A 12,428-nucleotide genomic window follows, 5' to 3' on the forward strand; every position below is an offset into this window, starting at 1 on the left:
TCCATCCAGACACTGGAATATTATTCAGCACTAAAAAGAAATGAGCTATCAAACCACAAAGAGATGTGGAGGAAACGTAAGTGTATATGACTAAGTGAAAGAAGCCAGTCTGAAAAGGTTACATACTGTATGATTCCAGTTATGTGACATTCAGGAAAAGGCAAAACTATGGAGACAGTAAAACGATGAGGTTGGTAAGGGCTGCGGTGATGGGGGTTAGGGAAGGAGATGGGTAGGAGGAGCACAGAGGATTTTTAGGGCAGAGAAAATGCCCTATAATGATGGGTACATGTCATGTATTTGTTCAAACCCATAGAGTGTACAATACCAAGAGTAAATTCTAATGTAAACAAAGAACTTCGGATAATTGTGGTGGGTCAGTGTAGGTTCATCAAGTGTAACAAAACTACCACTCTGGTGGGAGATGCTAGAAACGGGGGAGGTGTGAATTGGGGTGAGGGTAGAAAGTCTATGGGAAATCTGCGTACCTGACTCTTAATTTTGCTGTGAACCTAAAACTGCTCTTTAAAAAAAGTCTTTAAAAAAATGAATAAAATTTAAAATGTAATAATTTTTTTAAAAAAGAAAACTATGCTTTGCTCTTGTATAGCAGATCAAGAATTATGCTGTTTATGTCTTCTTTTAGAGGTTGTGTTAGTCTGCTTAGGCTGCCATAACAGAATACCACAGACTGGGTGGCTTAAACCGTGGAAATTCATTTTCTCACAGATTTGGAGGCATAAAGTTCAAGGTGTTGTCAGGGTTGGTTTCTGGTGAGGGTCTCTCCTAGGCTTTCAGAAGGCACCTTTTGTGTGTCCTCACGCGGCCCTCCCTTTGAGCGCACGCACAGAGAAAGAGAGCACCAGCAAAGGCACTATATCTGCCAAATTTGCATCTGCAGCATGTGGACTTAACACCTGTCTCATAAAGTTAACTGGAGAATTAAAATTATGTATGAAAGTGCTTGGCAAAGTACCTGGGACAGAATAAGGCTTCAATAAATGGGCATTGTAACTATTATCAATGTTATCCCCTACAAGGAAACTCTTAAAAACATCTTTGTATGAATCTGCCTATCCGAACAAGAACTAGATATCAGTAGTGATTTATAATCATTTCAATTTCTTCCACTTTCTGATTTGAAATTATTTAAGCAAAATAGTTAACAAAAAAGTCATAATATTTAAAATTTGCTATCGACGGAGGGAGAAATAAGACGTAACACTTTAATAAACAAATTAATTTCTTTTGATTGAAGTGCAAAAAGAAATCCAATTCTACATTATCTGGATAGCTAAGGAGCTCTTCAATATTTGTGACATAGTCTTGCTCACCTAATTGGGCACAGCTACATAAAACCTTTTAAAAATTCTGTGCAAATCACAAGTTGAAAAGTATTGGTTTTATGTATGCAGAAAGGATAAAAGAGGAAAAGGACTTTGCTTTACTGCATACCAAAGAAGGCTACCAACCCTGAATATTTTACTTCAAAAGCTTATTTCAAAATAAGAAAAAAAAAGAATGAAAGTCAGAGGAGTGTTTTTTACTTGGAGTCTGCAGTAAAGGGCTACTACTGCTGCCATAGCAACCGGCTTGCTAGGTGGCTTTGCAAAGGAAGCGTCTCTCCAGACCAGCTGCCAACCTCATTTGCATCTTTCTCAGTAAAGTTGCTTCCAAAATATTTCTAGAACATTGATCTCAATTTCATGAAACCTCAGTTATGACCTCCTCTCTGTTCCTCTCTATTCAAGGAACCAACTCCCTTACTCCACAAAATTCAAACTTAGATCTCCCCCTCCCCTCCTGCCCTGGTAGAAGATAGTGATTTATCATGTCATGAATCAAAGACTGCCAATGAACTAGGAGTCAGCCCTCTTGCATCTTAAAATAGAATCCTTGGCAGAGACCCGTTCAAGATTTTAGTTTTGAGACACTGCTCCTGATTATTGAAACTAAGGCCGGTCCTTAGAGAATGGAAGTAGGAAGGAATAGTGGTTGGGGGCTTAGGCTCTGCAGTTAGATACACCTGATGCCAAAGGTCAGGTTCTCCCTGCCCCACCTCCTCTCACAACCACCCTCTCTCTCCCTACTCCCCATGGAAAAAACTCTGAGGCAGAGATTTTTATGCTGGAGTTTACTGGGGAGAGAGCGCCACCTGTAAAGGAAAGGGAAGCAGGACCGGGCAGAGGGAGAAGTTCAACTGCAATTCATTTGCAGTAGAGGCTTGGCTGACCCTGCAGGGTGCTCTGGAGGTGCTACAGCCCTTCAGGGTTGGCCTCCCTTTGCCAGAAATTTGAATTGGCAAAATTAGTCACAGAGACTTGTAGCTCAAGGTCATTAGGACTGTAGGAGCTCAGAGGTCCCACAGGTCTGCTAGCACCTGTAGAACCTTCACCTGGCGGTGCAGACAGTTCTGGGCTATGTGAATGTGCAGGGACAAGGAGAACCGTGCATCTCAGACGGGGCCAGGTGTGCAGTATAACGAGGACACCTGTTCTCCTTGCACGTAGCTCCAGAAATAACTCCAGAGTTTGGTTGAGCACTTCAGAGTTTGATGCTGAAGTTGTAAAGAATTACTCAAAGGTAATCTTCCAGAGAGGGATCCCCTAGGGCCTGGGTCTCTCTGTGCCTACTTCCTGATCAGGAATTCCAATTAATAATTGATAAAGATGTGATTTTTGTGTGCCATTCACATTGGTCTTTTTAACAGTGCTTTGAGCTTACTGTTGAGCTTATCATATTGGGATTTTTTTTTTGCAAAATGAGTGTAATTTTCCCTAAATTCAAGTATGTGAAAATAAGGGAAGTTGATTGTGGGCTGACTCAAATTGTTCTACATAAAAATACTGTTAAAGATATGGCAAAGTTATTCTAGTACCTTAGTTTTATTTTTGTTTTTGTTTTTTGTGTTTTGTTTTTGAAACTTTAGGCCAAGTCCTTTATGAAGAGCATAATAGTGAAAAATGGTACACTTTAAAAAAAAGAATCACTGTATATAAAATGTTTGAAAATTTTAATTTTATTTCACATGTGCAGACACAAAGGTTGGAGAAATACAGCAACGTGAACTAAATTTTGTAAATACTCCACTTCTTTGCATTGTTGCGCTGCCAGTGCATATTGTACAAAAGAAAATGGTTTCATAAATTAAATGATTCAAAAGCAGGTGCCAATGTTTTACATTTTTTATTTTAAAAATTAATTTTATATAATGAAATTTTTTTAAAAGGTTGCTGGGCAGCTTCTGATGCATCAAGTTAGATCAAGCCTCACTTGAAGGCTGCTAATTATTGGGTTAGTTTTCCACTGCTGCTGAACAAATTCCCACAGACTCAGGGCTTAAAACAGCATCCATGTTATAGTTCACTGTTCTGCAGATCAGAAGGTTGGACGAGCTTGGCTGGGTCCTCTGCTTGAGTTCACCTCTGAACTCTTATCTGGCTTGCTCAGTTGTAGGCCTGAGGTTCCTGTTTCTTTGCTGGGTGTTGGCCAGGGGTCACTCAGTCTCAGAGGCCAGTCTCCAATCTCTGTGCATTGTCCTCTTTGTCTTCAAGGCCAGAAAATGGTGTCGAATCTTCTCCTGCCTCTTCTCTTTCTGATGTTCTCCTCTGCTTCCAGCTGATGAAAACCTGATACTGTAAAGGGCTCTTGTTAGGTTAGGTCCACCCAAATAATCTCCCTATGTTAAGTTCAGTTGATTATCAACCTTAATTACATCTGCAGGATCTACTTTGCCATGTAACATAAGGTAATCGGAATAAAACCAGGGGTGGAAGGTCATGGGACCATCTTAGGACTCTGCCCTTCACAGTTCATGTAAAGGACCCAGCAGAATGCTGAAGTGACATACACTGTCTCCAACCCACTGGCTTCCTTTTTGGTGCCTGGGGACCAAATAGCAACTTTTCCTTGATCCCTGGAGGGACTGATCACTGTGAATCTACCCACAGAGTCCTAAGAAATTTTTCTTGATGAGCAGACCCCTGCATTTTGTGGGGGGTTATCAGACACTCCTGCAGACAGAGGTGTGGTGATATGGCAGTCAGGGCCTTTGAGACTGAGACTCCCCACCTGTCAACCCATAGGACATCATCTGTTGAGTGAACACTTTGGACATCAGTGGGTAGGGGCACTTGTACCAAATGCTGACCCACTCATTGGTGCCAAATGGCAGGGAAATTTGCCTCACCAGCACTTCTTCCCCAATGCTCTTCCTGATCAGGAGTGTCCCCTATGGCACTTATGGGATGGGGAAGTACAAGCATACAGCACATCAATTCCTCCTAGACATTCAAATATAGATGCAACTGTAGTACATTGACTTGGCTCAAACGCCCTGTGGACAAGTTTATGTTAGCTTCTTTTTCCCTGCGAGATCCCTGCCCAAACCCCATCAAGTGAGCTTCTCCCTAAAGGACCAGGTATGATGGTCACTTGAGTGCCTGTATTCAAAAGATCCATAAAAGTTTTGAGGCGCTGCCACCAAAGTTCCCCAGCATACTTAGATGGGTATGTTTGAGGACAGGGAGACCTTTGTCCCACCTCTAATCATATTTTTTCCTTGAAGCATCTGAGGGCCAGGAGGAGGGAGATGGAGGGATCAGAGGAGAGAGCTGCTCTGGGCCAGTAAGCAAACACATTTACTTTCAGTTTCAAGTGGCTTCCTGTTCAGACTCAACCAAGCTGTTTTTGATTTTGGCTCACCCGAAACTCTGTGTCCTCACTGTTGGCACCATTTATTTTAGCTCTGGGGACCCTTTGACTCAACAGCCAAGCCACATTGCCTTCTGGCTGGGTTTTCAGGGCATGATAACCTCCCTTCCTCCTCCTGCCTGGAGGAGAGTGGGCAATAGGCAGTGCACCATTTGGAAGGCTTCTTCAATTCTTGCCACTCAGCCTCTAAATATTCATTAAGAGCTAAGGAAGTGAGAGACCCTTACTCCCCACCCATCACTACTTGGCAGGAGTATTCACTTCCCAATCCCAGGAATTCTTCCTATCCCAGCCCTTGGAAATTTTTGTTCCTCTTCCAGAAAGCCATGACTCTATCAGAATCCTATCCTCTCACCAAAACTGTCAAGAACTGGGGAGGGTCTGAGATTTCACCCTGATTACAAGCCAACAAGTTAGCCTGTTACTGCTTTGAGAGATCTGCTGTACAACATTGTACTTAACAGCTGACAATACTGTATTGTACACTTAAAAATTAAGAGCGTAGATCTCATGTTAAGTGCTCTTACCACAATAAAATAAAATAAAAATTGTAAAGAACCAAAAGAAAAATAAAAGAGAAGAGGAAAAAAAATCCCTTCCCAAGGTCTTTTTTATCAGGGAAATAGAGGCATGATGGTTATGAAGCTAGGCTCTAAAGGCACACCTCCTAGATTTGAATCCTAGGTTTTCCATCTTGTTAGCTGTGTGACCTTGGACAAATTACATAACAGCTCTTTGACTCCATTTCCCCAACTGTAAAATGGGGATAATAGTATCTTTTATAAGGGTGCTATGAGGATTAAAGATGTCAATCCATGTAAAGACACTTAGGCCCTGGCACTCAATAAATGTTACTACTGCATGAGATGCTAAATAAATATTTTAAACAATGACTCGTATGGAACATATAAACCAATTAAATCTTTGTTCCTAAAGGAACAGAACATTCATGTAAGTATAGTTCTGTCATTTATTTTCATCTACTGGCCAAGCAACAATAATGGTGGATGTACCTGTATGGTTTCTTAACAGGAAGGAATAGGGCTCAGGTTGATTGAGTGCCTACTGTTTGCTCAGCACACTGTAGATAGTTTTACCTAGATTGATTGTTTTACTGTGTTCTCACAACAAGCCTGCAAATTGGGCATTTTACCCCCATTTTTCCTTAGGATGAAACTTGCCCAAGGTTAGTAATTTGTTCCAAATCACAGCACCTAGCAGGTCTGGATGTGAATTCAGGTCTGTCTGACTACAGCATACAATATATCGACACAGGTGTCCACAGATGCTCTGGATGCTGCCACCTAATTTCCTGGGTCCACCAGAAAGAGGACAAATGGAAATCATTATAGTTGAAGGAGTTCAGTGCCAGTAAGAGCCAAGTTATTCATAGGCTATACCAGACTTCATGGTTTTCTGTTTTCATGTTTAAACAGGGTGTTGGTCTAGGTATAATACTCCAGGGGACCAAATCTTTGCTTTGATCGTTAATTTAGTATCCTACGAGAAAGTAAATTAGAAAAAAATGTGTTGGGACTTGAAGGATAAGTTAATATAGATGGCTCAGAAAAGATGGGATGGGGCGGGTGGAGTGGTCATGTTAGGACATGTAATGACCAAAAAATGCACTATCACTAGGGCTGAATTTTATTTTTATTCAAATGTTGGATAAGCTACCATTTAGTGAAACCTACCTATTCTCTGTCTTTTGGGAAGTATCATGGAGTTTTTTTTTGGAGGCACTGTTTTAAATGTTCAGAAACAGAAGCAACCATCCAGGGTTAGAAAAGTAAATCAAAGAAACAAATGTCTTCTTTTGCTGTAGAAGTATCCGTATCAAATTACTAATGTTGAACTAAAGGGACTCGGAATATGTTTCATTTATTTGCTTATGTAACTTTTACTCACTATTTTCATTTTGTGGTGAGTAAAGGAAAAATGGAATAAGAACAAGATGACCTTTCCATTTTGTCCTAAAATAGAAAACAGGAAGAATGAGCACTGCCCTCTTTTGGTTACACAATATAATAATCTTAACACTGAACAGCTGGCAGAATGTGTTAGTCATCACCAAATGAGCAGAGACACTTACTTACCTGGCCTGAGTCAAGTTTTAGACTGTGTCCTCATAATATCTTTCTTCTGCAAAGTAATCACAAGGGTTCCAAACTCTTTGTCTTTTAATCGTAGACAGAGAAAGTGTAGGTGGGTTGTTTAGATTCTCTCGTAGATGGCTGACAGTTCTAATCGTATTTAATCATTCTAAAGCATTCAGAGTGGACAAAGAGGAGACACAGAGAACTTTTTGTTTAATCATTAGACCCAATTTCACAATTGCCCCAGGGGCCAAGAACTTGAGGGAGAGGCTAGACTCCCTTAGACCAGAAACGCTGTGCGGGGGCTGCTGGGTGCCCACTGCAGGGTTTCATCTACACCAAGTGAGGGAGGAAGAATAGGAGGTCTGGACTCGGAATCAGCACATTCCAGGAATGTCCTATGTTCTAAGGAAACACTGTATTGCGTTAGAAGGAAGCCTTGAGAAGTTTCCTGGGGGCTCCTGCCTGGGGCTGGCCTCTCCTCTGCATTAGCTGCAGGGAAAACATGGTCACTGTTGGGACGTGACACATGTCTCATTAACAGTGGACCTGAAGAAAAGACTCGAGTTTGTAGGTGGAGGGTATATATCTTATTTTTAAATTGAAGTATAGTATAGTTGATTTACAATGTTGTGTTAGTTTCAGGTATACAGCAAAGTGATTCAGTTTTTTATATATATATGTGTGTGTATGTGTGTGTATATATATATATATATATATATATATATATTCTTCTTCAGATTCTTTTCCATTATGGTTTATTACAAGATATTGAATAGAGTTCCCTGTGCTATACAGTAGGATCTTGTTGTTTATCTATTTTATATATAGTAGTGTGTATATGTGAATCCCAAACTCCTAATTTATCCCTCTCCCCTCTTCCCGCTTTGGTAACCGTAAGTTTGTTTTCTATGTCTGTGAGTCTCTTTCTGTTTTGTAAATAAGTTCATTTGTATCATTTTTTTAGATTCCACATATAAGTGATATCATACATTTATCTTTGTCTGACTTACTTCACTTAGTATGGTAAGCTCTAGGTCCATCCATGTAGCTGCAAATGGCATTATTTCATTCTTTTTTATGGCTGAGTAATATTCCATTGTGTGTGTGCGTGTGTATATATCTATATATATAGATATATATAGATAGATATATAGATATACACCACATCTTCTTTATCCATTCGTCTGTTGATGGGCATTTAGGTTGTTTCCATGTCTTGGCTATTGTAAATAGTGCTGCTGTGAACATTGGGGTGCATGTATCTTTTCAATTTAGAGTTTTCATCTTTTCCAGATATATGTCCAGGAGTGGGATTGCAGGATTATATAGTAACTCTGTTTTTAGTTTTTTAAGGAACCTCCATACTGTTCTCCATAGTGGCTGCATGAATTTCCATTCCCACCAACAGTGTAGGAGGGTTTCCTTTGCTCCACACCCTCTCCAGAATTTGTTATTTGTAGGCTTTTTAATGATGGCCATTCTGACCGGTGTGAGATGATAAGTAGAGGGTATATATCTTTAAGAGGAAACTTGTGAATATGAAGAAGAGAGACATTTAGAAAGGAAATATAATCCCCTCAGATCGTGTGTGGATCCAGAGAGGGAGAAATCAAAATAAACCTTTTAAAAAGTTCATCAGGGTGGCAGAAAAAAGAACATAAAACCCAAATGAGGACTTTAGGGATATTTGGGATAAAAAGGGACATGGAAACTTCCGTTGATTCACCAGCTCTGCTGCAGGGGATCTGAATCAAAGACTGCTTGCAACTAATATATTTTTTGTTGTATGACATGATAGAAAGAGAGGATGGAAAGAATTAGAACCTAATTTGGATGTCAGTGATCTGGATTTCAGGTTAGGACATCATGCCTATCCTTCGATATAAACACCCGGAACAGTGAATAAAGGGGATAAATAAAAATTTTTGCAAGTTGAAATGCGGTAGCCTGTTGTGTATGGGAGAAAATAAGACATTTTTTTCATTCAGCCGACACGCAATGTAAAACAAAAGTACCCCATTGTGTAGAAGTCAGAGCTTCCTACTTCTTGTCAAAGTGGCTGCTGGCATCTCCAAATTTCATCATGTTTCCATTTTCTCATCTATTTGGGATGGCAGCATTGTTCAGAGGTATAAAGATAAGCACTGGATTTAAGTATTTCCTACTTTCTTAGGGGGAAGTAACTCGAGCCCAGACTACCTAGATCACCATCGGCTTACTTATGTATCATTTGTCACATGCGCCATTCTGGCCCTCTCCTGCATCCCTCTAAGAACAGATTTTGACCAGCAGGAAGGGCTGTGGAAGTTAGCAGGGGACCCTGGCTAAACCACTGAGGAAATCCCTGTGGGGCAATGATGTTTCATCTCCCTCACACCTATTGCCATGATATCGATTCATCCGTGTGCTCTTTGTGTTGACAGTTCCAGAAGCACCATCATGCTTCCCTTCCCTTTTTACCATTGAGATCAACTTAAAAAGATGAGCTCCAATAGGAGGAAGAGGGATTGCACTGCACATAGCATAAAGGTTAGAGTTGTAATTCTGCAGGAATTTAGTGCAGTTTTAAATTGGTACTGTGCATTTTTGGAAGGTTGACACCTACTGAAAGGGTGCCCCTTCCTGTGTTCCCTTAGACAGTCAGTACCTCTGCCAGGGCCCTGTGCTCCCCCAGCACCTGTTGTGGGTGTCTGCTGGCTGGTCCCTCCGAGCAATGGATCCCCAGAGGAGGGAGGAGGACTTCTGAGTCAGTGGGGGAAGGTTCAGCACTCCAGCAGCCTAGCCAGTATTAAATTTCTTAAAAATAAGTGCAAATGGATTTTCTTTGTAAAAATAAAGGTCTAGCATTTTTTGTGGCCTGGCATCCTGTCCATCCCTAGATAAAAGTGAACTAAGATTGCCTTGGTTTTCAGCAGCCGTTATCTGCTACCTTTACGCTGAAAATGATCTTTCCACCTGTCCCATCCTTTACTCAATCCTAAGGGACTGTAGCGAGGACTCACATTTACACTACAAGGTGAGGAAAGGAGTATAAACAAATTGAACATTAGCCCAAGCCCGTCAGCTCCATGTGATCAGTTTTCTTCGTTTTGCCCCATCAAGTCCTTCATTTGGAAGAAAGGTCCCCACGAGGAATTACAGTCCTTCCCGGCTGGGCCTGAGCATCTGCCCTGATGCCTTTCGTGTTTCACCCCACACTACCCGTCCACCCAGAGCGGGGCTTCCGACAACCCCTCTGAGAGAGATGAGGTCTGTCCACAAGTGTGAAGGGTCTGAAACTTTACCCAACTTAGACTCTGACACGTTGTCCTGTTCCTCTTTCGGGAATGCTGGCAGAAGACACAAGACTCTGGGGTCAGAGACCAAGGACTTTACTACTCACAGCCCAGGAGACAACATCTGCTCTTTGTATTAGTTCCCTTTGCCCCCACGTAGCACTGAGATCATGCGATGGTCCCAAATGACACCAGCACGTGCAGGAGAGGGACCAGAGTCAAGTGCCCAGCACATGATCAGGCAGCAAACAAGCCCTGACCTACTTAAATGTCAGGGGAAAGGTCAGCCTAACCATCAGGCGCGCTCGGCACAAGCTTGCCAGGATGTTCAGGGCCCACGGAGGGCTGCCTCTCCCAGCAGGGCCCACATACAGTTTATCATTCCAGCTTCCCTTCAGAGCGACCTTAGTCCAAAAGCCCACAGCACCGAGTGCTGATAGCCCTGGGCTGGCTGCTGAAGACCCACCGAATGTTGATTTATTGCTGGAGGAAGATGGGGTGGTGGGATGTCCATGTGTCTCCCTATGTTTAAACAAAAACACCACACACACGGCACCCCCAACCCTTTCCTGGTTTCAGTTCCTGCTGGACTGTTACATACACTCTCAGTTCCTGTTTGATGGTAGTACTGAAAAAGAAACAGCACCTACTCTCCAACTTGGATAGAGAATTCAACGTGAAAAAGGAAGATACGTGTAATAAACGCAAACTCAGTATGTCCAAAACCAGACTTCTGGTCGCTTCCACAGCCACAGAGAAGGCAGCACATCCTCCCTCGGCCTCCTTCTGCGCCTGAGCGCCCGGCAGGCTGTCCACAGCCTGACCCACCGGTTCCTCCCGCTGCAGTCCCATCACCTCTTGGCAGGATGATTCCATCACCCGCTAGATGCTTGGTGGCTTCAGTGTTTACCTTCTCACGCTGATTCTCAGTCCAGCAGCCGGAGGGGTCCTTTCAGCATGAAAAGCCGAATCCTATCACTTTTTTGCTCAGAACCTCCCACTGACTCCCAGTGCATTCCGAATGAAAGGACCTGCCTGGTCCCACACAATCTGCAACCCAGCCTGCCTCTCTGATCTGACCTCTGACCCCCCTCCTCACTGCTTCCATTCCCATCACTCCACCTGCTCTGGGACTCACTGGACTCACCAAGCCCACCTGGCTCAGGGCCCTTGCACTGCTGCTGCCTCTGCCTGGTCCTCCCCTGACCCACAGATGCCAAAGGGCCTACCTCTGCTCCCCTTCGGGCCACCCCGACCCCTGCACCCCTGCATTATGTTTACCATGGCACTTACCACCATTTGACACACGGCAGACATTTATTTCCTTGTTATCTGTTTCCTCTGTGAGTCCGGGGTTCTGCTCACAGTTACCCTCCTTGCTGTATTCCCAGTGCCGAGAACACTGCCGGCCACACACCGGCTCCCAGTGAATGCTTGCTGGAGTCATTAATTCAACAGGTATTTATCATCTACCTTTTCGGTTTGCAGTCCAAGGGGAAGAGAGAAGAATCAAAAGGAACTTGTAATACAGTGGGTTTAGTGCCACATTGGAGAAGTGTAGGGTATCACAGGGCCACACAGGAGGTCTACACTGTGGGGAGCCAGATGAGAATTTATTTTTAAATACAGACTCTCGGAGAAGTCCCTGTGACATCCAATTTGGCATTCCCAGCATCCTACCCCACCCAAGGAGTTCTCGAGTTTTTGTTCTAATTGTGATTATAAATGCATCAGTCATTGCCTTTATAGGTAATAGCAAAATGAGGGAACATTTACCTATCAAAAGTGATAGCCCAGGGCTTCCCTGGTGACACAGTGGCTGAGAATCCGCCTGCCATTGCAGGGGACACGGGTTTGAGCCCTGGTCTGGGAAGATCTCACATGCCGCGGAGCAACTAAGCCCGTGCGCCACAACTACTGAGCCTGTGCTCTGGAGCCCATGAGCCACAACTGCTGAGCCCACGTGCTGCAACTGCTGAGGCCTGTGCACCTGGAGCCCATGCTCCGCAACAAGAGAAGCCACCGCAGTGAGAAGCCTGCGCACCACAACGAAGAGTAGCCCCCGCTCGCCGCAACTAGAGAAAGCCCGCGCACAGCAATGAAGACGCAACGCAGCCAAAAATAAGTGGATAAAATAAATAAATTTAAAAAAAAATGATAGCCCAGGAATGAACTAAAACAATGCTAAATCAGCTAAAACAATTTTAAAATAATTTTGAGTTATTTTGCAGTGCTTTGTATACTTTTTATATTGAATTTAAGTATCTTTAAAACTTTACTGAGTATCTTCTAATTATACCAAATTCTCTTCTACTTATTATCAATGGGAACATGTTTCACA

The 12,428-nt window shown here is 42.8% G+C and overlaps 1 long non-coding RNA gene across 1 annotated transcript in view; it reads right to left on the reverse strand.

Moving 5' to 3' along the window:
• Positions 1 to 3,113: 3,113 nt before the first annotated feature.
• The window catches only part of LOC133074974 (uncharacterized), a 50,019-nt gene continuing 40,704 nt past the window's right edge, over positions 3,114 to 12,428 (reverse strand). The window contains exons 2-3 of the long non-coding RNA XR_009697305.1: positions 6,810 to 6,975; positions 3,114 to 3,635 (exon numbers count right to left, since the gene is read on the reverse strand). This is a non-coding gene — a long non-coding RNA (uncharacterized LOC133074974). The remainder of the gene's footprint in view (positions 3,636 to 6,809; positions 6,976 to 12,428) is intronic.

Source organism: Eubalaena glacialis, chromosome 15 (assembly GCF_028564815.1).
Source record: "Eubalaena glacialis isolate mEubGla1 chromosome 15, mEubGla1.1.hap2.+ XY, whole genome shotgun sequence".
NCBI classification, from domain to species: domain Eukaryota; kingdom Metazoa; phylum Chordata; class Mammalia; order Artiodactyla; family Balaenidae; genus Eubalaena; species Eubalaena glacialis.